This window comes from Pteropus alecto, unplaced genomic scaffold (genome assembly GCF_000325575.1).
Source record: "Pteropus alecto unplaced genomic scaffold, ASM32557v1 scaffold113, whole genome shotgun sequence".
NCBI lineage: Eukaryota > Metazoa > Chordata > Mammalia > Chiroptera > Pteropodidae > Pteropus > Pteropus alecto.
Genome location: NW_006433949.1, coordinates 8,226,611 through 8,254,541, shown reverse-complemented (window position 1 = coordinate 8,254,541; position 27,931 = coordinate 8,226,611). Strand labels below are relative to the sequence as shown.

The window sequence follows — 27,931 nt, the reverse complement described above, 5'->3', positions numbered from 1 at the left end:
GCATGATAATTGCAACCTAAAAGAACTTCCTAAACTTGATCAAGGATATTTAGCCTCATTTTTTTTGGTTGGTCACTTGTTTTTTGTGTTCCCTATTGCATGTGCGGCGCCAAGAAAGCATGGCTTGTTTTCTCACCACAGTCCAGCTCATGGTTAGCACAGTCCTTGGCACAATGTAACTAAGTGATGCGTGAATAGTGGACTTCTGAGCTGACGTAAGCCTTTGGGACCAGGTCGCTCTATACTCATCACCGGTCCGTGCGCGGAGAAGCCTCCAGGAGCAACCATAAGCGAGCGCCACAGCACAACCTGATGCGTGCCAATTAGCTGCGGGAACGCTCTATTGTGGCCGGTCGGGTGGTAGGTAGTGAGCCTGCGCTACTTAGAGCTGGGCGGGACGCCAGTGGGCCGTGCAGGGCTTCAAGCGCCTGCGCGGTAGAGAGGTGTAGGCGGTGCCTATGTGGCGCCTGCGCAATCGGCGGCAGCCGTGTGGGGCGGGCAAGAGGCGGTCTGAGGGCGGGCCGGGCGAACGGCGCCGCGGGGTTGGCTGCTACCCTGAGGCCGGACTCAACGGATTCGGGCCGCGCCACCGGGCGAGCTCGCCGCCCGGCCCAAGCCCGGAGCCAGCGAGCGAGCGAGGCGGCGCCGCGCGGTAAGAGCCAGGGCGGGGGCCCCTCTGTGTGCGCCAGAGGTTCAGTCCATCTCCTCAGTGCCGCCCGCGCGGCGAGGCCCCGGCGACCCCGCAGACCCCAGCGGGCCCGCGCCTGCGCCGTCCCCTCCCGGGCCCCCTGGCCCATCCTGCGCCTGCGCTTGCGCTGTCCCTCTCTGGGCTCCCGGTGCGACCCGCAGCCAGTGTCGCGGGGCTTGCGGTCCGCCCCAGGCTGGCGTTGGGGCCTGGTCCTTGGCACTCAGCCCACCGGTTTCCGAGCTGAGGGGCCGGGCGCAGCCCTCGCAATTTGCTTTCCCCGAGTCCCAGGAGAGGCAGAGGTCGCCTCACCGTCCTGGTTTTCTGTTCTCATGCCCCCGGAGGGGACAGCTCTGCTTGGAGGCCCCGAGGACACCGCGCGACGAGCAGAGCTGCGGGCGGCGGACCCCGGGCCTCCTGCGGACTCAGCTTCCGCCAGGGCTCGCGCCCCCACCCTCGCTCTGCTTTTCTGGGAGGTCAGCCCGAAGCAGGCGGAATGTCCTTTTTTTTCCTTGAGACCTGGTTAATTGCTTCACGTTGGATATGAATAATTCGGTGTTTTGCTGAGGAATATTTTGCATTTCCCGCAATCTGGTAATTGTATGGCTTATGTGGTTACGCTTATGTGGTTAAGACAAGATAGGTCATTCTTGGGCAGTTCCCCTGGAGATGTCTGGAAAAGAAATTAGTTTCCACGTAGTTCCAGCCTGTTTACAAGACCAAGTAAGAATTCCTATGATTATTCAGATACAGAGAACCTTGGTTTGTTGATATTTTTGATAATTTGTCGGCAAGTATGGGAATGCCCAGGAAATATTCCCATATATTCGCTGCCCTGTTTCGATTACAGGGAAAATGTGTTGTAAGAAGAGCATCCAAACCATTGATAATGTTTTCCTCAGTTTACAACAGATTCAAGAAACTAAAAATGTTTCAGAGCCCAACAGCGTTTGCTGTCACCGAGGAGGATGCATCTTGAGATGAAATCAGGCCGCGCTCTTAGACTTTGGGAGACATCAACATTATATGTATACATGTATATCTGTATGTATGTATGTTATGAAGTAACCAACCCGATACAGAAGGGTATATGATATAAGAGGTAGAGTATTGATCTGGATAAAATTGTTTCTATAAAGAAATGGCTGATCCAGTAACTTTTTTCTCTTTAAAATGTCTCTTTCCTTCAGATTTAGTGTGCACCAAGCAGTCTTTAAGACTCATCAACTTTTGGTAGCTGGAGAAAGCTTCCTAATTGTCTATGTATAGTCCAAGTACGTAGGGATTTTCTTGGCATTTTCAGTAAGAAAGTGAATATTGTGCCAGTAAGGAAAGTTATCATTGTGTGCCTTAGTAGTCCAAATATCTGAGTGTCAGTTAAGTATAGTATTATAGTGAGTGGAAAGTAATTATAGCTGTAGTTAAGGCGACATTTGTATCAAAATTTCTCTTTTAAACTTGAACTTTTAGGGTGTGTATCTGCAGTGCAGTATGTCACTTTGAGATGGGATTTCTCTGAAGCAGAGATTCTCCTTATAACTGACTTGACACAGTAAATCTTATATTTCAGATGACTCAGATAATAGTATTGCTTTGGTTCAAAATTATCAGGGTTTAGTTTTCATAATACATGACTTTCCTTATAACCATATACATACTCAGATCACATGGTTAACTTGTACATGGTGTTATGCAAACTGTCCAGCTCAGTAGGGGAATGGTGACAGGGTGTCAGTAGGCTAGAGAAATTCTCTTAGCTTTAGGGCTTTGGGCGAGCCTGTTTTCTTTTCTGGACCTTCATTTCCCCCTCTGTAAAGTGCGTGCAGTGGGGGAAGAGATGGAAAGGAGCTTGAGATGCTAACTTAACATTTGACGGATCCTTGATTATAGGGTCCTCTTCAGCTAGGGGGAGAACTGAGTCTTCTCATCAGTTCCATGACATTGTTTGTGGTCTCTCCTCAAAGACGGGGAGTGGGGGCATCATAAGTTGGTGAGCACAAATTTTGGAGACTCTTAGTCAGGCCCTTGAAATGAAGTGTTGAGTAGGCTTTATCATATTGAGAACAAAAGTTATTTTCTCGTGTTAAAATTAAGCATCTTTTATGAAATGATGGTAAATGGTGATAGTAATTGGTGGTATATGGTGATTATACATGGCAAGTACAAGGTTAGTTATCAGAATAAGATATTTTTAGAAATAAAGAGCCTAGAACCTGTTGTTTTGCTGTTATTAGGGAGTTTAGGAAAAAGTTCCTGAGGTTTTTGCTGCTAAGATTAAAATGTAGATTATTTTTAAAGAGTAAATATGAATTTTCTTTGTGGTTGTTAGTCACAATCTACAGGCAACCAAGAAACCCCTGTTAAATTTGCTTGGTATTAAAGATATTCCTATTCTCATCATCCTTTCCTACTGGATATAAAACGTCAGGATATTTTATGTGTTTGTGTTTGTGCCAACAAAATGAGCCTAGCCAGGGAAATTCCTCTGGAATTGTTAGTGCTGAATAGACTAACTGTGGAGGTAAAGAACCCCCATGGGGCTTCTCTGTCAGCTCAGAAATCTCTTAGTATTGTGGCTTCAGTCTTTTGCTATGAAACAACAGGACCATCGAGAAATTAGGTTTACAGATTGTATTTCAGATATGAAGTGGCTATGGTCTGTTACAAAGTGAATGTAACAGATGATCTTTGTGTCTGTAAAGTCTTTAAAATTTATTGTGGTCTGCTGTTAACAGATAAGATTTTGAGTTATAAATCTTTTATTTGTGTACTCACAAAACTACAATATCTCAAATATACATTATCAAATATACATTTTATGTGTCTTGAATTAAAATTAATAATGCACTCTAATTCTTCATAATACTTATTTCTACGTTCAGAGGACTGACTGCTTTCAGCCACCTCTGAAGCTCTCCATATTCAAAAGATAATTTGGTAACCCCATAAAGGAAATTTGTCTGTGAGCGAAGAGAGTGCAGGTCTGTTAACAGTGTTTTTCCTGACCTTTTTCCCACATTTTTATTATAGTTCTTTTCTTTATTTTTTGGTCCTTCCTGTCTTTCCAAAATAGTAATCTGTTCATAGTCACCACCTAACCCCCACCCCCGCAATTTAAAATCCTTCAGTGTCTCCTTGACTTTATCTTCATAATCACATCTACCATTCTTTAGCTTGGTATCCGGGGTGTTTCATCACTGGGCTCTGGCCTCCACTTTCATCTTTCCTCCACCTTTTTTTGGGCGCTTCTTTGAACTTTGCCGAACAGCTCTTGGTCCCTTGAACTCTCTCCAGTTTCCTTGTCTACCTCTGCTAGAATGTTCTTCTCTCACTTCATCTAATTATCACTTTCAAAACTCTGCTCAGATATTACCTTGCCTGGAAGATATTCCTTATCCTGTCTCATTCAGACTTGTCTAGCAGCCTGTCCGGTTAGGATTTGGCACCCCGTGTTTTATCTGCTTCCCGCCACTAGCCTGTGACACCACAGTGCATCACAAAGTGTGTGGCTTGACACAAAGTTGTTGCATCTGCTGGGTGCAGTATGTGCTGGGCTTGTCAATGCTACAGAGGAAGTGAACCACTTAGTCCCTGTCCTTAAGGAGCTTTTCACTCCAGGTGCACTTGACCTCACCAGTCTTGCGACACCTTCCAGTCATGCACACCAACTTGCAAAGTCCATTTCATTGTATCTTAGTGTCTAACAAATCCTACTTCTTGAAGGATACTCTCTCTAGTGTCTATTTTGTCATCCAGAAACCAGGTAGGCATCATCCTTGTTCTCAGCTCTGGAAGCATTACGCATCTCGCTTTTTTATGTTGTATACCTTCCACATTGAGGTTTTTTTTTTTGTTTTTTTTTTTTAATTTGATGTGTTTGAATAGTAAATGTTTAAGAGAATAAGATAATAGATTTTGTTTGTCTGTTGTGCATATAACTTAGGGAAAATAGAAGAGTTAAAGGGGAAAAAAATATCTTTTGTCTTTTTTAAAAAGCCCCATATCACACTTTTCAAAAGAACTGAGCTTCTGCAAAAGAAAAAAAAGACTCTGGTTATTAAGCTTAGGAAAGAGGCATGCAAAGAACTGGCAGCAGTGTTAAGATTGTCAAGAAATATTTGTGAAAAATTAAAGTTGTCCCTTTTTTCTTTTCTCCCTTCTCACGTTCTTGGGAAAAATTCCAACTCATTTTCCAGTGGCACCTGTTCCATTGGGAATTCCCAAGACAGGCTTGTCTGTTGGGGCTCCTTTTTTTTCAGAACGGCGACAGTTGGACTCTTTCTCCCAGCAGATGCCCATTTTCTCCCACCTAGGAGACAGTATCCCGAGTCCCGCTTCTTTCTTTCCCCAGAAGCTGCTGCTTGTAATGTTTTGGTTCTACCCCACTAGGCCCATGAAGTCTTGAGCAGGAGTTATTGAAATTTCTTCTTGAAGACCTTTTTTTTTTTTTTTTAACCTTTGGTGGGTTTGGGCCTGTCTTAAATCTTTTGTCCCATGTTTTCATTCTTTTTTCCCTTTCTGGCAGCCTGCATTTTCTCGCAAGCTCAATTACTACAGTTGCTCAGGTTTGCTTTCTCTCCCCTGTTGCAAATTATCTGCTGCATTTTTCAACTCTAGTTCCCTCATTTTTATTCTTCACGTTCATTTCAATTCACACTTATTCAGCGTTGCCCAGTACCCTCACTCAAGGCTTTAGCCTTGGGTTTTTTTTTTTAGTCTCTTAGATTTTTATCTCCTTGCCTCAACACTTGTCTCCTTCTCCACTCCAAACTCCATCATCAAGCTCACCAGCCTTTCACAGCATTTCTGCATCATTTTTGTATTCATTCGAACACATGAATACATGAGTATGGTTATTCACTTGAATACATGAAAGCCTTATATATTCATGTATTCATTCATGTATGCGTTTGCAAACATGGATGTTTTAAAATAACAGCTTTATTGAGATATAATTTATATACCATAAAGTTCATCTTTTTTGAAATGTACATTTCAGTGGTTTTTGGTATATTCACAAAGTTGTGCATTGATCACCACTCTCTAATTCCAGAACATTTTTATCACCTCAGAAAGAAACCTCACACCTATTAATAGTCGCTTCCCATTCTCCACTCCCCCCAGCTTCTGGTGATCACTCATCTACTTTCTATCTGTATGGATTTGCCTATTTTGGATAGTTCATATAAGTGGAATCGTATAGTTTATGGCTTTTTGTCTGGCTTCTTTCATTTAGCATAATGTTTTCAAGGTTTATCTATGTTGTAGCATGTAATAGTACTCATTCCTTTTATGTCCAAATAATGGTCCATAGTTTATCTGTTTATCAGTTGATGGACATTTGGGCTTTTTCCACTTTTTGGCTATTATGAATAATGCTGCTATGAACATTTTTGTATAAATTTTTGTTAGGACATATGTTTTCATTTCTATTAGGTATATACTTAGGAGTGGAATCATTGGGTCATATGGTAGCAGTGTTAAACCTTTGAGGAACCACACTATTTCTCAAAAGCTGCACCATTTTACATTCCTACCAGCAGTGTATGACAGTTCCAAGTTCTCCACTTCCTCTTTAGTGTATGGGCTTTTGGGGTATACTTTTAAAATAATAGAATCATATTTTTGACACTTCCACTTCTGTTTTTTTTAATACTTCTGGAAATTTCATTCACACAGTTGTTAGTACTCTTAATTCATTGTGATTAATAGCTTTGTAGAACTATTCCATAGTATAAGTATACCATTCATTCATTCACTCATTCAATTTAGGAGACTTTTATTAAGTGGCTGTTATGTGTCAGGGATTGTTTTAGGCTCTAGGGCAACAACATCGAACAAAACAAAACCTTCTGCCATCCTTAGAGTTTACTTTCTAGTGCGAGAGGGAGTGGGAAGTCAGGAAAAAGTAATATAGCATAGGGTTTTACCTGTGTATTTTTGAGTCTGTGGCAGCTTGCTGAGTAGTGTATGTGAAGTATCGAAGAACGTTGCTGTAGCAATGTTAGTATTAATCACCTTGCAGGCAAATGTGGAAACATCTTTATAAAATAAAAATTCGAAAAAACTGTTTAATGTGGATATGGAGTTTTTCTGGTAAATCAGCTGATGAGCCTGAAAGATAAGTGTGTATGTCCTTGGTAGCAGAGTTTGCACATTTATAAATTGTATCCACATCCTCTTACTTTGATAAGTAATGTACGCCTTTCACCAAAAGCTGGGTGAGGTATATGTGCTGGAAATTTCTGATGGATGCAGCTGAGAGTACTTTTGGGGGACATGGCAAAACTGCCAGGCCCTTTCAAGAGTCTTGTTTTCTTCCTGAACTTTTATGTATTTATTATATTGCCTTATGAATTATTAAGATGGTACCCTGCAGTAAAGCCTACTTTAAGTTATTTATGTTGATGTCTAGGGAAAATGATCTGGGTCACTTAGAGTGGTGAGGCCTGGAGGAAAAAACCATGTCCTCTTCTTGAAGGGCAGATTATATCGATAGGCAGCCTAGCTGGGCCTGTGCTAACCTACCTCTCTGTTGGTCCTAGAAGTAAAATAAGCAGTTAAAATAAATGTTTCTGTTCTTATTTTTTTTTAAAATTTGACTTTGAAATGAAGTTAGAAATGCATACTGTAGACACCAATTTATTCATCTTCCTGTTACTCACCCAGGTCAGTGGCTTGCTCAGCCAGACCCTCCAGTCTGGCTGAGGAGGTTGATCATGATGGAATACAGATCATTTATTAATTAGAATTTCACTGTGGTTAATAGAATGTCATTTTGTAAAATATTTTTTTTGACATTTTTAGTTATTAACGGTCTTTGTTTTTAAATTGAAAAAAAATTCAACCTGCAAGTTTATGTTAAAGTATTTCTGAAGGGCTAGTGTAGACTATAAATGCCAATCAGGATACCATCTAGCTGCACTGTGATTCTTTGTTACCTCCTCCTGCCTTCGCTTCTGACTCTCCCTCCCCTACCACATGTGCTTAGGTGGGTTGGATTCTAAAACTTTATTTGTAAAATTCATAAGGTTTATGAAGTTTATATTAATAGTACCACGGAATTTAATGAGCACCTATAGCAGCATAGTTGAAAAAACTTACATTTCATGTTTGCATTTCATTAAATGTGGTCCTCAGGCAACATTTCTTGAGATAGTTAGCATAACTATTATTTTCCTTAATTTCGTAAATGAGGAAATGAGTTAAGAATACAGAGCTAATCAACCTTAAGAATACAGAACTAACCAAAGGCCAAGCTTGCATCTGACTCCAGGTTTCTGACTAAAAAGACCTATATTTTTTTCACTATAACATGCTGCTGCCTTTCAGCTAGAAAGCGTTTGTCCTGTGATTGAAGGAACTACAGTACTGGTTAGCCTGAAGAATAGAAAACCTAGGTAGGACATTGTTTCTTTTGCAATATGTGAAGAGCTTTCACAAGGGAAGAGGGATGGATCTATTTTGTGTTGCTTTGGCAGATGCCCTGGTAAATGGTAGTTAAAGTTGCAATGATATTTGGTTTCATACATGAAAAACTGCCCAAGAATTGAAGGGGCTGACCTTTCAAGTTACCACCTAGTAAAAAAAGCTGTGGGGGTGTGGTAGGATGATGGATGAGGGATTAAACTTGATGCCTGCTGTTTTATGAAAGTCCACTTTCCTCTTTTACTCTCTTCTTTGCTTCCTCCCTTTATACCCTTTCTTGACTAAGCACTTGGCTGAGTCGTCTCTCTTTTCTTTCCTAATATCATGCCTCTTCTCCCTTAAGCCACTCAGAAACAAGTTTTTAATATGGAATGGTCTTGGTAATATATAATGATAATTTTGTTTGGTTCATTTTTCTCACATTTGGAATGTTATTTTTTTCATATTTTAAATATAATGACAACTATGAATTTGGAATTTATATTTTTTTCTAATATATTCTTATGGGAATTTTAAAAATTGGAAATAAAAATTGAGTGTATACTGTGATAGTAGGCTAAGGAAAGGATTTACTAAAGAAGTATGAGATTTTCTCCTGAAAGATTAACACAGTATTCGCTTTCTCACCCAAGGCTCATTGTCCTCAGAGACAACCACCCAAGATTATTATCCTATTTTGTTCCTATTTTCATGTGATAGCGTAAAATATAAAAGTCTACAAGGGTTTTGCATTTACCTGGCCAGAAGAACTATATACTGCAAATGGGGAGAGAGGGTGGTCAGCAGTGGCAAGTTTTGCATTGATGTCAGAGAGTGACTTCTGAGGAAGAATCTTTTTTACAAAAGTTGTCATAGCCCAGAGTTTAGATATTTTTTCAGTGATCAAGTCTCTTTGCTATGCTGTGTCAGAAGTAAGGCTGGGAGATTTGAGTTGAGAGGGTAGCTGTATTGAAAAAGAGGTTAGTAAGAGAAACAGGCAAGTCAAAAAGTGAGCTAGGAGAATTCTCCCCGCTAAGTACAATATGAAGCTTTTTGAAATAATTGAAGTTATACCACTGTTGTTTGGAGCCATTAAAGGTGAACCATTGTGAATATCTGAATATCTAGCTAAGGTCAGTGCAAGAACTTCACATTTCAGCTTATGTCTATTTATGCAGCAGTTCTCCCAGCCCCACTAGAATGCTTTGGTGAGTGGGGAGGAGAAAAAAAAAATACTCTTAAAGGCAGTTCATTTGTTGTAGGGGCATCTCTGATTATTAGCTGCCCTGGAATCTGTCTCGGTAACTTTGACTCACTAGTCCTATTCCTGTGTCTGGATCTTCTTAAATTTGAAAACAGCTATCCTTACTTGCTGAGTGTGAAAAGTCTCTTTTTTTTTAAGTTGTTTCTATAGCCGTCTGGATTGGAGACAGGCTGGTTATTAGATTCTCTCCTTCTGGTGTTGTTCTAGAACTGCACAGAGTACCCATGGGCCCTCTCAGAAGCACAAGAATCTAACTTGGATTCCTGTCTTCCTGGATCCAGGTAGTATAAAGCAAATGATTTATTTCTGCTCAGAATTGTATTAATACCCTTGGAATAGCCCTACTGTGTTGTGTGGATAGCCAAGGTTATGGTCAGCCAAAATACCCACATTGCTTCACAGAAGCAAGTCTTCTAGAGGCTTTCTTTATAGTTTTCCTCTTACCAGTAATTCGTGGATGATAAGATCAAATCCTAACCTTTGACAGCACCTGTACCCTTCCCAAATCTGGTTCCTCTAGATTGCCACTTTAAATTGGAGATAATTTTCACCAATAAATAAATAAACAAATAAATAAGGTGATGGATGTGTAAATTAACTAGATGGTGGGAATTTTTTCACAATGTATGTCAGTCACCATGATGTACACTTTAAATATCTTATAATTATGTCAGTTATACCTTAGTAACAGTGAAAAAACATTGGAGATGAAAACATTCTGTTTACAGAAGGTCAGGGTTGCCTGTCTAGGACTTGAGTCACAGAAATACAGTTCAGATTTCTTATTTCTTATGTTTCAAATGGCATGCAAAGGTGATAGTGATCCCTGGGTTTTAGGCCCAGCAGGTTTGCCACCTTATTTATTGTACCAACTCAGGGAAGTCAGTACACCTGATGCGCTGCAGTGTTCCAGCTGAAGTTCTGCTGTGCCTCTCCTTTGTAGGCTTCCCTCCCTGTGAAGGGCTGACTGCCTCTTGATTGTGTCTTCATTAACAACAGTTTGTGAGAGTCTCTAAATTGTTGGAGTGACAGGTTTTCTTTTTTTAATTCTTCCCCTCATAAGCTTTTTCTTCCTAATTCCTGTTTGGAATTATGCTGTCTTGAGTTGGTATCTGTGGAGGCGTTCTTCTTCTAGCTTTACTGTTAAGCGATACATGTTGAGTGATGACATTGCAGCAGGAGGACTGACACATATCACAGTGCTTACTCGAGCAATTTTATCAGTGCCCTGCATCGTGTGCTTTCTCCGTCGTAGCTGCAGTCTGCCAATCTGCTTTGAAAGATTGGAAATGAGTAGGGGGTCATCAGCCACCCTTGTCTACACAGGGACAGCAACTTTGAGGCCTCAGTCACTATAGTAACAAATGTTTTGCTTACCTGTTTCCACATAAGTTGCTGAGAATGTCTAGGATTTGGAAAAGAGGAAAAAGGAATTTGGGTTTTCAGGAGTAGCTGGGGCTTGAACAAAGGAGAGGCTGTAATGAGCATTCCTGAGGTGAAGGATTTAGTCAGCTAAGGGAGGAGAAGACATATTGAGTAGAGGTTGACAAAGTTTTTCTGTTAAAAGCCAGATAGTAAATATTTTAGACTTTGCAAGTCCTATGATTTGTGTTGTAGCTAATCAGCTCTGTCATTGTAGCACAAATGTAGCCACAGAAATAAGTAAATTAATGAGCATAACTGTTTAAATAAAAGTTTCTTTGTGGAATTTAAATGTAAGTTTTTGATGTTATGATACATACTTTTGATTTTTTCCTTAACCATTTAAAAATGCAAAAAAATATTTTTAGTGTGTGGACTGTACAGAAACAAGTGATGGGCTGCATTTGGCCTTTGGAGTGTAGTTTGCTGACTCCTATCTTAGGAAACAGGAAGTAGAGAGGACTAATTAGAAGACCTGGGAAACCAGGCCCCGGGGTTAGACTTTTGGTGATAGGAAGAAGGAAACCATTTTTGTGATATGATGAAAAATTTAAAGGAAGAATATTTTGTGTTTATTTGTGCCTGATAAGCATCTCAGTCTCTATTAAAATAAAACAAAATATTTCTTCACTATGGAAAATTTAAAGCGTGTACAAAGTAGAGAAAATAATATAATGAAACACGTGTGATATAATCACCCAGCTTCAACAATGGTCAATTCTAGGCCCTTTGCATTTCTATATGAATTTTAGAGTCAGCTTGTCACTTTTGACTGGAAAGCCTGCTGGAATTTTGATTTGAATTGGGTTGAATCTATAGATAAATTTTGAGGGAATTGACTAAACAATAGTGAGGCTTCTGACTCATAAACATGGTATATCTCTCAGTTTATTTAGATCTTTATCTTAGCAATATTTTGTAGTTTTCAGTGTACAGATCTTTCATCTTTTGGTCAGATTTATCCCTGAATATTTCATCTATTTTGATATTATTATAAATATTTTTAAAAGTTTCAATTTCTAGTTCATTGCTAATATATAGAAATATAATTGATTTTTATATGCTGATTTTATATTCTGAGGTCTTGCTATACTCACTTATTAGTTCTAGTAGCTTTTTTTGTACATAACATTTGACATTCCTCAGTGATGTCTGCAAATAAAAGAGTTTTACTTCTTCCTTTCCAGTCTGAATGCCTGTTTCTTTTTCTCACCTTATTGCACTAAGAACTTCTAGTACAATAATGAATAGAAGTGGTGAGAGCGAATTTCCTTATTCCTGATCTTAAGGGGAAAGCATTCATTCTTATGCCAGTAAGTATATTAACTGTAGATGTTTTATAGGTACTTTTTATCACACAAGGAGGTTCCCTTTCACTGTTTTAATTAAAGGTTGGTTTTTTTTGTTTTTTTTTAAATCAGGAATGAATGTTGGCTTTTGCCTAGCGCTTTTTCTGTGTCTATTGAGATGATCATGTTTTTTCTTTTTTAGTTTGTTCATATGAGTTACATTGATTTTTTGAATTTAAACCAACCTTACATTTGTGGGATAAACCCTACTTGGTCATGTTGTGTTATCCTTTTTCTAGATTGTTGGATTCAGTTGGCTAAAAGTTTGCTTAGAATTTTATTATTTTCATGAGACGTATTATTTGTAGTTTTCTTTTTTTGGTAATGTCTTTGTCAGGTTTTGGTATCTGTAATGCTGGCTTTATAGAATGAGTTGGGAAGTATTCTGTTATCAATTTTCTGGAAGCATTTGTGTAGAATTTGTTTTATTTCCTCTTTAAATGTTTGGTAGAATTTCCTAGGGAATATATCCTAGGCCTGGAGTTTTCTTTATGAGAATATTTTTAACTATAAATTCAATTTCTTTAATAAATATAGGGCCCTTCTGGTTTTCTATTATTTCTTGAGTTGAGTTAGATAGTTTCAAGAATTTTATTTCATCTAAGTTAGTTGATTTTATTGGCATAACATTCATAATCTTTATTGTCTTTATAGCTGTAAAATCTGTAGTGTTGTCACCCCTCTCATTCCTGATATTGGTGATTTGTGTCTTTTTCTCCTGTTGTGTGGCTAGAGTTTTATCAGTATTATTGATGTTCTAAAAGACCCCATTTTAGATTTCATTAATCTCTTTTCCCCTCTTTTTTGTTTCACTGAGTTTTGCTCAGAGCTTTATTTCCTTCTGCTCGAGTTTCATTTGCTCTTCTTTTTCTTGTGTCTTAAGGTTGAAGCTGGGGTTTTGGTTTGAGACTTTTGTCTTTTCTAATATAGGTGTTTGGTGTTTAGTGTTATCAGTTTACTCTTAAAGTACTGCTTTAGGGGAATTCTACAAATTTTGTTATATCGTGTTCATTTTCATTTTCATTCTTTTCAAAATACATTCTAATTTCCCTTTTGATTTCTTTGACTCATATACAAAATATTCACAAGTGTGTTAGCTTCCAAGTATTTGAGAATTTCCCAGAGAGCTATTATTTTCTAATTTAACTAATGAAAAATCTTTAAAAAACATAACCACAATACCATTATCTCATCTTAAAAAGCAACAATTGAAAAAGAAGAATGCTAATTTGAAAGACCGCAGAAAGGATCAGGGAGAGATCTATGTCAGTCAAGGAAGCATGATGAAAGGTCAGTGGAGTGACTGAAGCAGGGTGGAAGCAATGAGTGAGACAAGAAGGGGTTGGACACTAGAGACAAAGGGAAGGTAAGTGTAAGTTTGTAGCTGACTGACGAAGGTAAAGGAAGGCCATATTGAATTAGGTGTCAGCAGTGATCGAAAGCGTGGAGGTTAGGTTTGGGAGAAGATGGCGCACACTTAGACTGGAACTATGAGATTTCTAGTTGCCTGGAAGAATACCCGAAGCTTCTCTGCTTAAGCCAGGGAGTAAGAAAAACCATGGAGATTGTAATGGAAAGAGAGAGTGTTATAGTTTTGCTAGTACTGTGAAGAGATAGGAAAAAATAAGTTTAGGATAAAGGGAACTCTGCCTTTCTGACTGTAGTGAAGAGGAAACGACATTAATACTTACTGTACTTCTTTCTGTATGCCGAGTGCTGTCCTCGTTAGTTTACACGTTTGATACGGTTCTCGTAACAGTGTTCTGTGGTAGTTCTTCATCTCCACCAACTAATGAGAAAACTGAGGTTTGGAGATGAGTACTATGCCCAGAGCCACATAACCAGTGGTGGAGCTAGCATTTGAACCCAGGTTCTACCCAAATAATCAGCTCTTTCCACTAGGTACATAAATTCACAAGTATACGCCAGCATGTGTACCAAGCTGCTATTTAGAGATCTGCCTCCTGTATCATATGCTGTGTGTTTAGTGTTAAGGCCCAGAACAATGCTACTCTTTGCTCTTTTTTTTTTTTTTTTTTTTAATCTTTTTTTTAAATCTATTGATTTTGTGTTTTGAAGTCCTTATAAGGGATGGCTGTTTTTTAAGCTAGAATGGTCAAGTTACAGGCATACCACATTTTATTGCGCTTTGCAGATACTGCGTTTTTTACACATTGAAGGTTTGTGGTAACCTGGGTCAAGCAAGTCTCTCAGTATTTGTTCACTTTATGTCTCTGTCACATTTTAATTCTAGCATTTTATCTCAGACTTTATTATTGTTATTATACTTGTTATGGTGATCTGTGATCAGTGATCTTTGATGTTACTATTGTAATTGTTTTGGGGCGCCACACAAACATGCCCATATAAGACAGCAAATTCTATCAATAAATGTGTGCTCTGACTGCTCTACCAACTAGCTGTTTCCCCATCTCTCTCCCTCTCCTCAGGCCTCCCTATTCCTTCAGACATATCGATATTGAAATTAGGCCAATTAATAACCCTACAGTGGCCTCTGAATGTTAAAATGAAAGAATCATACATCTGGGTTTACATAAAGCTAGAAATGATTAAACTTAGTGAGGAAGGCATATGAAAACTGAGATAGGCTGAAAGCTAGGCCTCTTGGCCAAATAGCCAAATGGTGAATGCAGAAGAAAAGTTCTTGAAGGAAATTAAAAGTGCTACTCCAGTGAACACTTGAATGATAATAACAGAACAATAACAGAACAGCTTTATTGCTGATAGGGAGACAGTTTTAGTGGTCCGGATAGAAGATCAAACCAGCCACAACATTTTCTTAGGCCAAAGCCTAATCCAGAGCAGGCCTTAACTCTCTTCAATTCTGTGAGGGCTGAGCGAAGTGAGGAAGCTGCAGACCAAAAGTCCGAAGTTAGCAGATGTTGGTTCAGGAGGTTAAGGAAAGAAACTGTCTCAAAAGTGCAGGGTGAAATAGGAAATGCTGATGTAAAAGTTGCAGTAAGTTATCCAGAAGATCTAGCTAAGATAATGAAGGTGGCTACACTAAAGAGATTTTCACTGTAGATGAAACAGCTTTAAATTGGAAGAAGATGCCATCTGGGACTTTCATAGCCAGAGAGAAGTCAGTGCCTGGCTTCAGCGCTTCAAAGGACAGGCTTTCTTGTTAGGGGCTAATGCGGCTGGTGACTTGACGTTGATGTCAATGCTCATTTACCATTCCAAAATTCCTATGGTCCTTAAGAATTATACTAAATCTGCTCTGCCTGTGTTGTGTAAGTGGAACAACAAAGCTTGGATAAAGCACATCTGTTTACAGCATGGTTTACTGAGTATTTTAAGGCCACTGTTGAGGCCTACTGCTCAGAAAAAAAAAGATTTCCTTTCACAATATTACTGCTCATTAACAGTGTATCTGGTCACCCAAGAGAATGAGATTAGTGTTTTCATGCCTGCTAACACTACATCTCTTTGCAGTCCATTGATCAAGGAATCATTTCAACTCTCAAGTCTTACTATTTAAGAAATACATTTCATAAAGCTGTAGCTGCCATAAGTAGTGATGGATCTGGGCAGAGTAAATGAAAAATCTTCTGGAAAGGATTCAGCATTTTAGATGCTATTAAAAACATTCATGATTCATGGAAGAGGTCAAAATATCAACATTAACAGGAGTTTGGAAGAAGTTGATTCTGACCCTCGTGGATTACTTTGAGGGGTTCAAGACTTCAGTGGAGGGAAGTAACTTAAGTGGTAGAGAGAGCAAGAGAACTAGAATTAGAAGTGGAGCCTGAAGATGTGGCTGAATTGCTGCAACCTCATGATAGAACTTTAATGAATGAGAAGTTGCTTCTTAGGGATGAGCAGAGAAAGTGGTTTCTTGAGATGGAATCTACTCCTGGTCAAGTTGTGTGAAGATTATTGAAATGACAATAAAGGAGTTAGAATATTACATAAACTTAATTGATAAAGCAGTGGCAGAGTTTGAGAGGATTGAAAGAAGTTCTCTAAGTAAATGTTATGAGACAGCATTGCATGCTACAGAGAAATCATTGTGAGATGAAGAGTCAGTTGATACAGCAAACTTCATTGTTTTCTTATTGTACGAAATTGCCATAGCTACCCTAGCTGTCAGCAACTGTCACCCTGATCAGTCAGTGCCATCAAACATCAAGGCAAGACCCTCCACGAGTAAAAAGAGTATGACTCGCTGAAGGCTCAGATGATGGTTAGTAATTTTAGCAATAAGATATTTCTTAAGGTATGTGTATATTTTTTTAGACATAATGTGCACACTTAATAGACTACAGCATAGTGTAAACATAACTTTTCTTTGCACTGGGAAACCAGCAAATTCATGTAACTTGCTATATTGCGATATTTGCTTTATCGTGGTCTGGAGGAGAACCTACAATATCTTGCCGAGGTATGCCTATACTCATTTATTTAGTAAATCGGATTAGATAGGCAGCATTCTCAGAGACATGTATATGTGTATAGGGTTTTGGTAATGTTTTGAACACAGAAAATAGGGTCGAAGGCTTAGTATTTGAAGAGTCCCACCTGCTAAATTGTGGGTAGTCTATTATTCTTAACATCTACTACTAGTAACTTTACTTAAATTCAGAGTTTGTTAACATCATGTAATATTCTGTAATTTTACTTTTTTTCTTGAAATTTTGCTTCTTAAAAATTAGAATGAAGGATTGAAAAGAAACATTTATTTTACAAGTTCTGTTTTCTTAATACCTGATTATGTTATATTGAAATTCTGACATTGAGCTTTAGTGCTTGATTACATTACTCATACAGTAAAGACAAGCAGTCTGATCCTAAATTGATAATAGCAGAATCATTGTAATTGAGTTATATGGTGTGTCTCAGCATTTTAACAAGGAAGTGTGGACCATGACATTTTGAACTCAGAAGGAATTGCTTTCCACTGTTTTCCTCTTTTTTTCCCTTGTACATCCTCATTCTACCACTAATAAGTGAACAGAAGTTCTCCACTCAGTTATAGGATGTTTTATAACGGGCTGTGAATTGTTTAACAGGTGATTAACTCACCTGTCTGGAAAGAGTTGCTAGGATTTACTTCTGACACTCATGTACTTTTCAGCAGTGATTTGGGCTATTCACATTATAGCTTTGATTTTGTCTGTTTTTCTGGTGTCTGGTTTCATTCTCTATGTAATTATTGAATGATGTCGTTAAGGCGCTGGCCCTGTCTTGCATCATATATGTGACATTTGCATTCTAAGTGAAGCCAGTGGGAGAAGTCTATACATACTGCCCTTTGAAGGTGTGTTGATAAGTACTAGAAGAAGTACAGTCTAAGTGTTGGGGGCTTCACGGTGGGAGAGACAAGGTGTGAATGTGGATATTGGATGATGTAGCTCCTCTAAGCTAGGCTTTAAGGGAACTTGAACTATATTTGTCCTTTGAGATTGGCTTTGAAGGAGGACGGAGTTTTCAATTAATAGACGTTTTATTTGGTGTAATAATACACCAATTGGAAGAAGCTGCATGACATAGAAAGTGGCCAGGCGGGGCTGGCAGGGGTGATAGGGACAGAGAGGAGAGAAGGCTGTAAGCCGAAGCCCTTCCTTCAGTTGTCAAGATACATCTCTATCGTTTTTAAATGTCTCTGAAGACAGAGCATCCCAAAAGCCCTCTGTAGTCTCACCATACAGACCACCCCTTGAGATAAAGACAACCCTGGGAGTTACCAAGCTATGGTGGAATGGCGTGAGATTTGGAGTTAGGCCTCTTCAGACCCCTGCTTTAGCATTTGCCAGCTGTGGAAGGCTTTGGTTATCTTCTTTACAGTGGACCTGATGATCACACCCACCTCCTCAGATGGAGGATGGAATGAAATGATGTGTGTGAAACCCCAGCATGGCACTTGGCGTGTATCAGGCCCTCAAGTTTTAGTTCCCTTCTTTTCCTATTGTGAGGTTTCAGAGGGACTGGAGAACAGTGAATTTTGACCATCCGTTTGGGTTTGTCAATCTGTGCCAAGCATTCTGGAAGATCAGAGAGAGCCCTTCTTTGAGCTGTCTTACCCAGGAAATGTGGATGGAAATTTAAGGGAGTAACAGACCTTGTGGTATAGACTCACCCTTCTCTTTTAGCCAATTCTGTTGAGTTGGCTTACTGAAGTTAAGAGTTAAGGCCTACTTTATGATATGGTCAGAAAGATGAACAGCTCCCCTTCCCCCAGGTTTAAATCAACCCCTTTATACCAAGGTTTTTCAGTCTTGGTACTCTTGATGTTTTGGGTTGTATAGTTCTTTGTTGTGGGGTCTGTCTTGTGCTTTGTAGGATGTTTAGCCCCAACTAACCTGTACCCACTTGGTGCCAATAGCACCTCCCCCCCAGTTGTGACAACCAAAAATATCTACAAACAGTGCCAAATGTTCCCTCAGGGGCAAAATTGCCCACTGTTGAGACCGCTGTCTTATATTCAGTAGACACAAGGAAAAAGTACTCCTTAGTATTTTTTATTAATTTTCTTTTTACAGAACCAGTGAAATGCTTATGGAAAAAGATTTCACTTTTATTAAACTGAATTCAAATTCTTATCTATTTTAACTTGTTTGGTTTAGAAAGACTTCATTTGTGCCATTGGCAAAACAATTCTCAAATCTAAAATTTTAAGCTTATTTTTTTAGGATTTTAATGTTCTTACACTTCAGTGATAAGTGAAATACAAAAGAAAATATTTCATTTTGTGTTTCGGATCAGAGTTTGTCATACATGTACAAAAAAAAAAAAAGATGATGTTTTAAATTAAAAATAGGGCCGACAGTTAATTTTATGAATGTAGTATTGTGGAATTTTATAACTTACTGCCTGCCAAAAATTTGAGCATAAAGCCAGGGTTTGAAAGGCTCCTGAATAAACGTTTCCTTTTTATAAATATTCAGAAATGTTGACTGAGGAGGGAGTGGCTAGAAGAGGAGACTCAAATTTTCTTGCATTCTGGGATTTTGAACTTTGAGAACCAATTTATTTTGGACTAAATCTGGAAAAATTATTTGTGTACTGTAGCCAGAAATTCTTTTAGGCTATCCTTTTCCAGCCTTGTCACTTGTCTGGAATGTTAAGTATTATCAGTAGTTTAAGCAGCCTTTCACCAGCTTCAATTACAAAGAGAGAATATCTCCAGAAATGGATCTGAAGAGACCATGGTATGAGATTAGGTTTTTTGTTTTATTCTTTAGAAAGCAGTAAGAAGAAGAGGACTTAAGGTTCTAAGTTTGAAAAATCCAGAGAGCTTCTAGTTGTTTCTAAATATTTCCCTGTATTAAATTTTGTCTAGTAATAGATAAGAATTATAAATTAGTATGAGTGGGCTTGGCTGTGGACAAAACAAGAGGAAATGGAGTTGTGCTTTTGAATTTTTGTTGCTGATAATTAACTCCTTTTTTCTAGCATGCTGTCAGTAGTTGTGGTTTAGTGGAAAGAGCTCAGACTTTGAGCAAGCTGCTAATCTCTCTAACTTCAGTTTCTTCCTCCTTTCCAGCCACATAGGGCAGTTATGAAAATCAAATGTGGTTGTGCTGGTGGCTTCCACCACCTGCTAGCTGGCAGTCTCCAGGCATCTTTGGTATTTAAACAATAGCAACATCAGCAGAGTGTCTCAGCCTCCTCATTACTCTCTGACTCTATCCTTCACAAAGCCAAATTTTTGAAAAGTTCTTTTTCCTTCATCTCCTACTCCACTTTTCATCCCATTCAGTCTGACTTTACCTCTGTGCTTCTACTTGGAACTATTTTGGCCTGGCTCTTCATTGCCGCCTTATCACTAAGTTCGGTGTCCACTTGGGCATAGTTGAGCAGCGTGGCCTTTCTCCTGTTGTTTAACCTCCAGGCCCCCTTCACAGAGTGTGGCCAACCAGAAAGAAGGTAGCTTTGAGGGGTAGGAGATAGAAATCATAGAGGGGCTATGTTTTCTTCCTTCTGTGATCATGCAGGCATTTAAGGGGAGTACACACCTGGGATAAAGAGATGACACTGGGATGAAGTTCCTTTCTCCGAGGGGTGGAGGTAGAAGTGGAGGAGAGGTAGATCTAAATGCCATCTTTCCTCAATAAGTCATAATTTGCATTACTGATTTCCAGAAATAGGTAGAACTACCATATTAAATGTACATATTAGTTGATAATCACACCCTAACTTTTCATGCCTAATTTTAGGCATAAAATAAATTCTGTCTTAAAAATGACAAAATATTGTGTTATAATAAAAATAAGCATTTAAACTTGTCAGTAAGCACCTTAGTAAGAATTGAAATATTTTGCGCAGTAATGGACTTTTGTATGTGGATTCAGACTTAGCAGAGAATCACACATGTGAAGGCGTCTCACCTGGGCTTCTCCCTCCTTCCTGTCTGTTTCGTACACCTTGAATACATGTCCACTTGCATGTATGCAGTTTGTTTTTTTTGACATGACAAGGCTTTACTTATGAGTAAGCCTTGACTTTTTCATTTGAATTTCACACTGAGTCTGTCATTAGAATGTATACATTTAAATGCATTTTTCTAATTGTGTGTTATAATTTACAATAAGGTTAAAAACATGTATATGTTGAGGAATTCAGTATAAGATCAGTCTAGTACCTTATGATTTATTAAAACATTTCTTATTAAATTGTTCATTTTGTTTTTGTAGTACATATACTTTTATCAGATTGGTTCTTGGTTTTGATTCATTTAGCAACATTTACTTACTGACCCCAATGTAGCTAATTTGGTAAATTTCAATTTTTCTCTCGACTGTGTGATTCTTTCTCCTTAGTATTTTAAATCTGTTCTTAGCTTACAATTTTAACATCATGGTCCCTACATTTTAAATATGAAGTTTGTGAAATTGGAGAGATAAATGTATTTAGATTGCTTGGGTCAAAACCCTTATTGGATTTTTTAGTGAGATATTGATAGGCATAAAAAAATCATTACTAATAAGCAATTTCCTTTTCAAAAATGATTCCTCGTTCTGAGGGTACAAATTATAAAACAGAATTTTTGAATTTCTGAAAGATCTTAATCCATTCTCTTCACCTTATAAACAAAGCTCAGAGTTAGCATGACTTGCTCAAGGTCATGCATATGTGTCAGGCCCGCGCCCACAACTCAGGTCTCTTGATTATTGTTCTACTGAGCTCCCTACCATATATTTTTGGTTATTTCTTGATATATAATTTTCAGTGGGAAAGAACCAGAAGTAAGTGTTTTGTTGACATCTGTGCACCATAGTATATAATTTAATGTAAGTAGTAAGTAAAAACAATCTTTAGTCATTCCTTATAAAGGGTTTCTCTTACAAAGTGTCTTTTGAGTTGCTGCTTTTATTTTAATGAGGCATTAGTCATACTTTGGGCATGTAGTGTGTTCTATAAATTATGATAGTTTACATTTATCCCGTCTTTACTGTGGGCTACCACCCTTTTAAGGGCTTTAGTTTCATTATTTCATTTAATCCTCTCAACAGTCTCCTAAGGTAGGTCGTGTTATCAGCCCATTTTACGTGTGAGGAAACCAAGATTTCAGAGAGGTTAAGTAACTTGCCTGGGGGTACATATTTGATCAGACATGTGGGTCAGTCCCCCAGATTCTTGTTTTTTAAATAAGCATAGTGGATTTTAAAATAGCAATTAAATAACAATTACATTTAAATATTTTAAAATAGCAATACATTTTATATATAAGAAGGAAAAAACAGTTCTAATTGGAGGCGATTAGAAGGAGTTTAAAAGAAAAGGTAGTGACAGCAATCTAGATCCTGGTGTGACTACAGGAGGGAGGGATTGGGGACCACTCTTGTAGTTGCCACCAAGGGTTCCTGTCCCACACTGTACCAGGGCCGAAGTTGTTTCTCCGAGAGGGATGGCTTCAGAGCTCCCTTGTGGTTTCCAGGACAATCTGTGTTCCCCACTGAGGGTGAATCCTTCTTGATACAGTAGAATGACAGTTAAGATAAATTCTTAAGGTCCTTTTGGAATTATTTCTGAAACTTGATTGGTATGTTTTTCATGGGTGGATGATTAGGGAGGGTGGAGTTTCCGAATCACTGAAATAAATTGCCATCTCTGATCTTGGATTGTTACACCATTTTCCTGACTTTTGAGCCCTGGCGAAAAAACTTTTAGAGTGAATATGTCAGGATTTTTGTTCTTTTTGTCTCATATGTTATTTTGTAAAAGAACTCTAAGTTAGGTTTTTTCAGCTCCTCTTTATAGGAGAGGGAACGGAGTTGCAAAGATTTGAACTGATGGAGTGATTTATGTGATTTGCCCATGGTCAGACGGCTTATATGACAGCTGGAGCTAGAACCCAGTTCTCCTAACTTTAAGTGCCGTGCTCTTGCTACTGTTTCTGAGACCCAGAGGGAGGTTCTAGTGGTATACCACAGAGCCTTATTGCTTTGTCCTATATACATAGTATCGCTATCAGTTACATGAATTATATTAAATTAGAAGGTTTTTAAATTAGAAGTTACTTTTGAGATTCCTTAGAATCAAACCTCTTTTTTTTGGATATGAGGATCATGAGAGGACAAGTAACTTAGACTGAAGACAGAACTTGTTAGAGGGGGAACTAATGGGTTTCAAGTCAAATTTAGAATTTAAAAATATCCCAAAAGACTGAGAGCTTGAGCTGAATCTGACCAAATGAAAATTTTAACAGATTCAGGTGTAAATTTTTTCAGAACGTACACAGCTATGGAATGGAGAAAAGTGGGCGTGTTTACATGTATAATTTCTTCAACATTTCTGTGTTTTTGAACATATTCATAATAAAATGTTAGGGGAAAAAGAGAAAAGCAGTTTAGCAGCAGTTTGTGTGAAAAAGACTTGTAAGTATTAGGTAACTATAAACTCAATAAGAGCCTCTGGTAGCTCCTAGAAAAGCAAGATTCTTTCTTAGATTAAGAGAAGCTCGTTGTCTAGCTAGAAAGATGTAAGTCTCAACTCTGTGCTTGCCAGACCAGATCTGTCTAGTATCTGTGCACACCATGATCCCAAAGGATACAGATGGTGTGGAATTCAAGGAGTGGCTGGGGATTCGTGAGACTGACTTGAGAGAAAGGTAGACTTAGAGAAGCATTATAGTGGTCTTCAGATCTGGGAGAGCTATGGAGTGAGGAGTGGTACTTCTAAATGTAGACCTTAAATCCAGGTCAGAGGAAAGGAGTTACAGAGGAGAGATGCCATTCTGGTTTCCTCATACCTGAGCCCCCTATTCTGTGCCCATTCAGTTCATCCTTAACAGCATCAGGTTCATCCTTAGGGACTACAAATCTGATTTAGGGCTGTACTGTCTTTGATTTGCTGTCCTGTGTGAGACAAAGGTCAAGGCTTGACCATCCCACTAATGTCCTTCCCCACCAGTCCTCATTTTGACATTTCTGTATTCTAGCCAGTCCCAAGTCCACAGAGTTCCTCAGGTGAGCTTGTGCTTTTCCCCCACCTCTGTGAGGTGTACCTTCTATCCTGTTTCCCAAAGGCAAAACTAGGGACTAGATCCTTTTTGCTTCCATTGCACTTGTATACGTAAATAATTTGACCATTGAACAACATGGGTTTGAAATGCACAGATATGTGGATTTTTTTTTGGCCCTGAACAACATGGGTTTGAACTGCACAGATCCACATGTATTTTTTTAAATGTTTAAATTAATAATGCACAGTTCAAACCCATATTGTTTAAGGGTCAGCTGTATTTATAATCCGCAGTTGGGAATCTTCAGGTGCAGAGGGCTGATTGTAATTATACTCAGATTTTCTATTGTTCGGGGGGTGGGACCCCAGTCCTTGTGTTTGTTGTTCAGTGATCAGCTTACTTACCTTATTTTTCAGTAGAATTTATAAAGAGTGGAATTTGTTCACTATTCATTTATGTATCTTGTTTTGTCCACTAGACTGAGCTCTTGGAAGTCAGTATTTTTTCTTAACCGTCTTCATACATTTTTGTATGTATTTATGTTTTGTCTGACTAGCTTCCCAGAGAATTGGCATTTGGATTGCCATGGCACAAAGTAAGGGTTCAGTGAATGTTGAGAAAATAATGATTTGCTTCATAACTTTTTAGTAGTCATTATCTTTCAACAGTAGATGCTTATAACTAGATTTTTTTTTTGTCAGTGAAGTTTCATGTAGAATTTCCTATAAATAGCCTTCAAGATATTTTCCATTTTTAAGTGTCTGTGGTTTGATTTTTAAATAGTATTTTATTTACCTTATGTGGCAGGTAACAGATAGCCCTTTGTTTTCCTCAGTGTGCTTTAATTATATGATGTCCTTGTAAAAGAAACTCTAGCTTTTTATGTGGCTGTGGATGTGTAATTAGCTATAGGCAGGGCTCCTGGAGCTGTAAATTCTATCTAGAGGAGCCCGATTACTGGAACATCCTGGCGAGCATTCTGGCCATGCAGATGGCAGCCTTCGAAAAGCAGGGTTATTTCTATAAATGAGAGCAGTTGTATCTCTGCCCATTCCTAACAAATAATTACTTAAAGTGGCAGGTATCTATAAATTAATATGGTTTTAGCTAAGAATTTTACTTTTACAGGTGTGACAGTACATACTGATTTAGACCTGGTTATAAATTTTCTACTCTTATAAAAAGATAAGTTTTATATTAAATATCATGGTAATTCATACCTTCAGAATGAAAAAATTTTGGTCAAGAATACCAGTACTGACCTATAGGACAAGTAGATAAATCTAGAATGGGCAAATAGAGCAGTATAGTTTTAGTGTTCTTACATTTTATTCATATCTTGTGAACTAGTCTTTGAGATCAAAATTGCGCATTCCTGATCTCAATGTGTATGGTTGCATTGGAGGCCATATGAAGTGATGGGCAGGGTGTGGGATTTGGATTCAGACTACTCTCACTTAAGAATGGTTGACCCAGGGAGAGTTACTTCTACTCTGAGTCTCAGTTCCTTCATCTGTCAATGCCAAAGACATCTCTTGTGAAGATTCAGTAAATCTTCAAAATCTCTTGTGAAGATTCAGTAAACTGTGCTGAGTATGGCACAGCTGGGACATGGTGTTTGCTCTGTGGGAGGAGCTCAAGGCCTTTGGTGCCTTTCCCTATTTTAGGAGCAGTGCATCTATTTTGATATTTTTAAGAACTATTATTTGGGAAATAACATGAGATATACTTCATAGATTATTACGGTCTGAGATTATTCTTAGCACACATAGAGAGATAGGATCCATACTGTGTTTGTGGGGAGAGCTACTTTTTATTTCCTCCAAACCTTGACTTCGCTGGACTAAAGGTGGTGGTGGGTTCTGACTGACATGGCACCCTCGAATAGGATTGGGAAAGGGATGGTAGTAACTTCAATCACATCCCTTTTTGCACCTTTCAGACACTCAAAGTGCTATGAACACTACAGGTCCTTTCCACTCTGTAATCTCTCTCATGCCCAGGGTACTCCAGTGGGACTCTAGGGAGGGTCTGGGTCAGCGATTTCTCCTTTGTAATCAGGTTGTGGGGGGAGATCTACTGGTGAATTATCTGTTTTTGAGGATCCTTGCCCTTAATAGGGGTGGTTTTAGAAAATTTTGGAAGCCCTTTTTGGTTATCTCAATGGTTGGTGTGTGCTATTGGCATTTAATAGGGTGAGGCTATGGAATTCTAGACTAAATGAAGTGAGAGTTCTGCAAAGTGAAAGCTTTTCCTGTGATCTGTACAACTCTGGAATATCTTGCCAAATAATTTATGTAGATAGAAAAAACTTTCTGACTGAGTCTAAAATATAATTCCATTTTACATAAAGCATTTTTTAAAAATATATTTTTTAGTATATGAAATTTCCCAGGAATGCAGTTACTATAGACATTGAGGAAGAATTGGAATTGATTTGTTCTCAGCTTTACCAAGTGTATTAGGGTTCTTCAGAGAGAAACAGAACCAGTTACATACACTCAGAGAGGCATACCTAGAGTTATTCGAGGTCCAGTTCCAGTAAAGCAAGTTATCACAATAAAGCAAGTATCACAGTAAAGCAAGTATCACAATAAAGCGAGTGGTAGTCTTTTTTGCTGGTGGAGAGCCTAGCCTTCAATTTGTAAAAAATGTAACATCTGTGAAGTGCAATAAAGCCAAGCACAATAAAGCAAAGTATGCCTGCACACGCACAAATAAAGAGACTTAGAAGGAGTTGGCTCACATGACTATGGAGGCTGAGAAGTCCAGATCTGTAGTTGACAAACTGGAGACTCGGGAGAGCCAATGTTGCAAGTTCCTCTCTGAAAGTTGGCAGACTTAATCAAGACCCAAGAAGAGCCGATTTTTCAGTTGGAGTCCAAAGATAGGAAAAGACCAGTGCCCCAACTCAAGTAGTCAGTCAGGAGTTGTTCAATTTTACTCAGCCTTTTTGTTCTATTCAGGTCTTCAATTAATTAGATAAGGCCCATCCACTTTGGGGAAAGCAATCTGGCATTACTTAGTCTAAATTCAGATGTTAATCTCATTTAGAAACACCTGCACACCCAGAATAATGTTTGACCAAATGTCTGGGCACCGTGTGGCTTAGTCAAGTTGATGTATCAAATTAACAATCACACCAAGAGTGATTCATCTATTTAGAAAATCACTTTATTGATAGTATATATGATAGCTGCCATGGTATGAGTTGCCAATACCGTGTGTCCAGGTCAGGACTATTTGCTGTCATATTCGGTTACCCAACTTAGAGGTATGGATTTCTATTTTATTCCTTGTATAGTTTTGCTTAAACATTTACATAATAATTCATATTTATTTTATTTTATTTTTACTTTTTATATCATAGTTGCCATATTATGTAGAGATAAATAGGTTATCTTGAGATTTCATTTCAGTAATAAAGGTTTTTTGCAGATTTGTTAGAGAAAGGGTGTTTTGTGTTTGTCCATTTGAAGAACTGCTAGATTATTTTTTCCAAAGCGGCCACATCATTTTACATTTCTACAAGCAGTATGTGAGGGTTCTCATTGTTCTACATCCTTTCCAACATTTGTAATTATATTTTTTTTATTATAGTCAGCCTAGTGGATGGGAAGTAGTAGTTCATTAGGTTTTAACTTTGGGGCAGAGATAGCAGCAGAAAAGGGACAGAGCCTGTTACATTCCAGTGTGTAGCTACCATGTAACTTTAAATTTAAATAGATTAAAATTAATGAAATTTAACATTTAGTTCCTCAGTCACACTAGCCACATTTCAAATGCTCAGTAGCTACAAGGCTAGTGACTACTTATAAGGAGTTGGACAGTACAGATATTATGTAGAAGATTTTTTTCATTGCAGTAAGTTCTATTAGTGCTGGTGTAGAAAAAGTTAATTGGGCAGCAGCTGGAAGAGTAGGCAGAGAATGATAGAGAGTTTAAGTGGTATAGAAATAAGTGCAGGCATGGAATTTGAGATGAAAAGAAAGAAACTTTGGGGAGCCATTTACAAGATGAGACTTAGAAAAGAGAAGGTAAGTAAAAAAGGGAAATTAAGAAGTTGAAAGAGAGGTTCTTAGGAAATTGATTTTTTCTGCAGTACCTTGAGTTAGTATGGATCTAGTCTATTTCCTTCATTTTATATGTGAGGAAAGCTAGAATTGATGGTTGGCAAGGAGCAATATAACTGTACAATTGTACCTGTTGTGAGAAGCTACTTGAATCTATCTTGGTCATTTTCAATATCCTCTGGGAAAGTGTAGGAAATAGATGGCAGAGCTGAACTAGAAGGAGCACTTACAGTGGGCAGATTACCCATGTGGAATGGAAAGGTAGAAAGCAAAAGGGGTGAGAGTGGATATGTAATTTGATCA

The 27,931-nt window shown here is 38.4% G+C and overlaps 1 protein-coding gene across 5 annotated transcripts in view; it reads left to right on the top strand.

The window, feature by feature from the left end:
- The first annotated feature begins 493 nt into the window (after positions 1-493).
- Positions 494-27,931, top strand: part of SPECC1L (sperm antigen with calponin homology and coiled-coil domains 1 like) — a 121,829-nt gene continuing 94,391 nt past the window's right edge. The window contains exons 1-2 of one of the 5 annotated variants that reach the window (XM_025044474.1): positions 533-652; positions 9,564-9,637. The gene's annotated coding sequence lies outside the window, so the exon portion shown is untranslated. Of the gene's footprint in view, positions 653-1,146; positions 1,280-9,563; positions 9,638-27,931 lie in introns of those variants that run through there. The other 4 variants (XM_015586847.2, XM_006908691.3, XM_025044475.1 and 1 more) reach the window with 4 other exon arrangements.